Genomic DNA, 5,801 nt, shown 5'->3' on the forward strand with positions numbered 1-5,801 from the left:
AAAAAAAAAAAAAAAAAAAGGCAGATGCCATGTGGCAATGGAAGCTAATATATCTATAAATAGCATTGAATTGCAAAGGATTAGTGACCTTCCCTGAAACTAGACAAAATCTCTCAGGAGGAATCAACATGATTGATACCCTGCTTTGGAATTTTAGCTTTAAGAAGAAACAATAAATTTCTATTTTCTAAAGCCAAAAACAAAAAAAGAACTAGGGTAGATACTTTCAAATAAAAATGATGAGAAAACATGAAAGCAGGGTGTTATTTTACTTTTACTATCATTTTGGTCCCAATTATTTTTATTTGTACATGTGTGTTTTTGAGTTTCTGTAGATACTATGTGTTGTTATTGTTGGGTGTCATCAAGTTGTTTCTAACTCAGCAATTCTGTGCACAACAGAATGAAACACTACCTGGCTCTGTACCTTCCTCAAATTGGTGTTATGTTTGAGCCCATTACTGCTCCTACGATGTCAATGCATCTTGTTGGGGGTCTTCCTCTTTTTCGCTGTCCCTCCACTTGACCAAACAATGTCCTTCAAGGACCAGTGCCTCCTGATATGTCCAAACTATGAAAGACAAAGTCTCGCCATCCTGACTTCTAAGGAGCATTGTGGCTGTACTTGTTCTAACACAGTTTGTTCTTTTAGCACTCATGGTACTTTTAATATTCTTCTGCAACTCCGTAACTTGAATTCATCAATTCTTCTCAGGTTTTTAGTATTCAGTGTCCAACTTTCACATACATATGAGGTTATTGAAAATACCATGGCTTGGGTCAGGAACACCGCAGTTCTCAAACTGACATTTTTGCTCTTGAACACTAAAGAGGTCTTGTGCAGCAGTTTTGCCTATTGCAATACACCATGTGATTGCTTGACTGCTGCTTCCATGAGTGTTGATTGTGGATCCAAGCAAACTGAAGCCTTTTACAATCTCAAATGTTTTTTCCAATTATAAGGTTATTTATCAGTTCCAAAATTTTGTGTACATTGAGGTGCACGCCATACTGAAGGCTGTTTTTTGATCTTCACCAGTTAAGTATTTTAAGTCCGCTTCACTTTTCAGCAAGCAAGATTGTGTCCTTTGCATATCACAGATTATTGATGAGTCTTCCTTCAAACCTATTGCCATGTGCTTCACATAATCCAGATTTTTAGGTTATTTGATCAACATAGAGATTGAATTAATATGGTCAAAGGATACAACCCTGATGTATACCTTTCCTGAATTTAAACTATTTACTATCCCCTTGTTCTACTCGAATTGACTGGTTCCTCATGAGCCCAATTAATTGTTCCTGAACACCTATTCTTTGTAATGTTATCCATAGTTTGTCATGATCCACACAGCCTTTATATAGCTGATAAAGCACAGATAAACATGTTTCTGGTATTCTCTACTTTCAACATCCGTCTGACGTCAGCAGTGGTATCTCTCATTCCGTGTCCTCATCGGAATCTGTTGTTAACCTCTGGCAGTTCTCTGTTCAACTTGCTTATGTAGATATTCATTATTTACACAGTATTAGATAGAATAATATTAATACTTCAAGTTTGTAAAATGGTTTTACATTGGATCATCACAAAAGCTTGCTGAAATAGACTTGTTATAATTTTGTTGTTAAGTGCTTGTATAGTGTTTCTAAGGAGAGGCTGGAGGGTTTGAACTAGATAAGCAGTCCAGTGCTTATTCTACAACATCACAACAAGATTCAAAGTTGTTATAATAGCACTATATAGTATGGATGGAATAGTTAAAGACCTTCCCAGAACCTCAAGGGTAAAGACTACAATCAAGGCAATCTAATTCTAAGTTATTTTTTGTTCTGGATGGGGTAACGAATTTAACTTTACCCAAGTAAATTGGTCTTTGTTCTTGACTCATAACCTCTAAAACCTTGTAATTTTTCCAGTGATTGGAATGTCTTTAATGAGGCCTCCAAAACAGAGTTATGCAAATAAGGTAACTCTTGGATGGAGCTTGCCTGGCTAGAAAGAACCACCACAAGCTCTCAGACAAACCTTATGGGAGGGGACTGCAGGTTGAGTTTAGTTAATAATGCCTACAGAACAAGGCTCCAATAAAGGCTCTGGATAGAGAAACACAATGGGCAGTCTACTTGTCAGAGGGTAACACACACCCATGCCTGGGAATTTCACACTGGGAACCCTCCCAGAACTTGCCATCTGCAACTCTTCTTTCATATCATTTTTGCTGTAATAAAACTGTAATAACAAAACAATATGAAAAAACAGTGCTTACTGTGAGTCATTCTAGCAAATTGACAGGCCTGAGGGAGAAGTAGAGGGAGCTCTGGAAAGCCCCAAGCTGTTGCTGGCCTGCAGGATTAGTCATGTCAGAAGAGTGTGTGTCATGGTGACCTCCACATTTGCAGCTGGCATCTGAGGTTTTGGTCAAACCTGGCCGACAGAAGACTGCCCTTTAAGTTGTGAGTCTAACCTAGCTCCAATAGGGTCAGAGGAAGACCTGCTGCATGTGCACCTAATGTCAAAATAAAAGTAGAGCCGAACAGAACTGAATTCATAATAAATTGATTAGGATTGGTCATCATATTTGGTATGGGGAAGTGAGAAAGGGGGATTTGATTTCCCAGCAGTTGGCCAGATTGTTGCTCTTCTACAAGTCTTAGTTTCAACTGTAAGATGATAGTAATTGGTCCTACCACATGGAGTTAGTCTTGACTTTTAAATAAAATTAATAAGGAGCTAGTCCATAATAAATATTCAGTAAATAAATTTTAACTGTAAGATCACAGTCTTTCAGATAGTACTTTGACAGATATTAGAAAAGTGAAATGATACTGTGGTGGTTATGTGCTGTGGAGTCAGTTCTGACTCACAGCCATTCTGTATAGGGTTTCCAAGGCTGGTAGTTTCAAACTGCTGACCTTGAGGTTAGCAGTTTGATTAGTAATGACTACGCTACCAGATCTCCTAAAAATGCACTCAATGAGAGTTTATATTTGTGTAGTTTATGGTTGCTAAGCTCTCATGAATGTTGTTGTTAGGTGCCATCGAGTCAGTACCGACTCATAGCGACCCTATGCACAACAGAACGAAACACTTCCTGATCCTGAGCCAACCTCACAATTGTTGCCATGCTTGAGTCCATTAATGCTGCCACTTTGCCAATCCATCTTGCTGGGAGTCTTTCTCCACCTTACCAAACGTGATATCCTTCTCCAGAGACTGGTCCCTCCTGACAATATGTCCAAAGTATGGAGAGGCGAAGATTGGCTACACAGGCCTCCAAGGAGCACTCTGGCTGCACTTCTTCCAACACAGAACTGTTGGTTCTTTTGGCATCCTATGGCACTTTCAATATTCTCCTCCAACACCATAACTCAAAAGCATCAATTCTTCTACAGTCTTCCTTATTCACTGTCTAGCTTTTGCATACATATGTGGTTATTAAACATACCATGATTTGGGTTAGGCACACCTTAGTTTTCAAGCTGACATCTTTACTTTTCAACACTTTAAAAAGGTCTTGTGCAGCAGATTTGTCTAATGCAGTATGTCGTTTGATTTCTTGACTGCTGCTTCCATGAGTGTTGATGGTTGATCCAAGAAGAACGAAGTCCTTGACAACTTCAATCTTTTTTCCATTGATAAGAATGTTGTTTATTGGTCCAGTGGTGAGAGTTTTTGCTTTCTTTACATTTAGATGCAATCCATACCGAAGGCTGTGCTCTTTGTTATTCATCAGTAAATATTTTCAGTGCTCTTCACTTTCAGCAAGCAAGGTTTTATAACCTGTAATATTACCTGGGTTGTTAATGAATCTGCTTCCCATCCTGATGCCACGTTTTTCTTCATATAACCCAGGTTCTCAGATTATTTGCTCAGCATACAGGTTGAATAAGTATGGTGAAAATACAACCCTATCACACATCTTAATTTTAAACCATGAACAATTGATGGTCTGTTCCACAATCTGCCCCTGGCCTTGTTTGACTGATGATATGGAGTTTTTCCATGGTATCTTTCCGCAGATGTAGTCATTTTGATTTCTAGCTATTCCATCTGGTGATGTACATGTGTGTAGTCTCTTATGCTGTCTCAAGAAGGTATTTGAAATGAACAAATCATTGGTTTTGCAGAATTCTATCATGTGTTCTCCAGCATCATTTCTATCACCAAGGCCATATATTCCAACTACTGATGCTTCCTGTTTGCTCCCACCTTTGCATTCCAATCACCACTAATGATCAATACATCTTGATTGCATGTTTGATCAATTTCAGACTGAAGAAGTTGGTGGATCTTTTATATCATCCTCACTGGATTTACTGGTTGGTGCATAAATTTGAATAATAGTGGTATTAACTGGGCTTTCCTGTAGGCACATGGATATTATCCTATCACAGACAGCTTTGTATCTCATGACTGATGCTGATATGATCTTTTTGACGATGAATGCAACACCATTCCTCCTCAATTTGTCATTCCTGTCATAGTAAACCATGTGGTTGTTAGATTCAAAATAGCCAATACCAGTCCATTTCAGCTCACTAAAGCCTAAGATATCAATGTGCAAGTGTTCCATTTCATTTTGACAATTTCTAAGTTTCCTAGATTCAGACTTTGTACATTCCATGTTCTGATTATTAATGGATACTTACAGCTGTTTGTCCTCATTTTGACCCATCAGCCAATGAAGGTCCCACTGGCTTTACTCCATTTCCGTCATCATGATCAACTCTACTTTGAGGAGGCAGCTATTCCTCTGTCACATTTTGAGCGCCTTCCAACCTGAAGTGCTCATTTTCCAGCATTATATCTGACAGTGTTTCTCTGCTATTTGTAAGGCTTTCAGTGACTAAATATTCAGAAGTAATTCGTCACTCCTTCTTCCTAGTCTGGCTTTGTCTGGAAGCTCATCTGAAACCTGTGTACCATGGGTGACCCTGCTGATATTTAAAATACCAGTGGTATAGCTTCCAGAAAGAACACAGCAACTCACAAGCCACCACAGTAAAACAAATAACATGAATACTTACTCTAATTCGCTTTTATTTGATCCAACAACTTTATACGTTTGTGAAAATAGGCATCACCTCCATTTAAATATGTTTATTAGCCCAACTGATTTCAAAATCATTTTGAAATTCATCCATATTGTTGCAGGTATTCATAGTCTTGTCTTGTTGCTGTATGTTATTCCATGTATGGATATACCATATTTTGCTATTCATTTGTGATAGACACTTAGGTTGTTTCCAGCATAGGGATATTATAAACAAAAATTCTCATTAATCTTTGTTGTAGACACATGTTGTCATATTATGAGTAAATAAGTGGAGGTGAGATATGTGGTAGGCATATATTCAACTGTTATAAGAAACTGACAAAATATTTCTACAATTGCCTTGATACTCAACAATATATAACACAATCATTTTACACTCCTGCCAGTAGTATATTAGAGTTCCAGGTGCTCCATATCCTTGTCAATCAATTTTAAAAACTATCAACAGCATGTAACAATTTAATGATTAATTATGTTCACATTTTTTCATGTGACTAGTGGTTACAAGTCAGGCTGTTAACCTCAAGGTTGGCAGTTCATAACTACCAGCTGTTCCACAGAAGAAAGATGAGGCCTTCTGCTCCCATAAAGATTTACAGCCTCGGAAACCCTATGCAAGGTCACTATGAGTCGGAACTCCATGGTACTTAACATTTATATTATATGGTATGTATTGAAATATTTTGCCAATTGTTAAATTAGGTTGTTCTTTCATTGAAAGAGTTTATGTGTGTGTGTGTGTGT

This window comes from Chrysochloris asiatica, unplaced genomic scaffold (assembly GCF_000296735.1).
Source record: "Chrysochloris asiatica unplaced genomic scaffold, ChrAsi1.0 scaffold00133, whole genome shotgun sequence".
NCBI lineage: Eukaryota > Metazoa > Chordata > Mammalia > Afrosoricida > Chrysochloridae > Chrysochloris > Chrysochloris asiatica.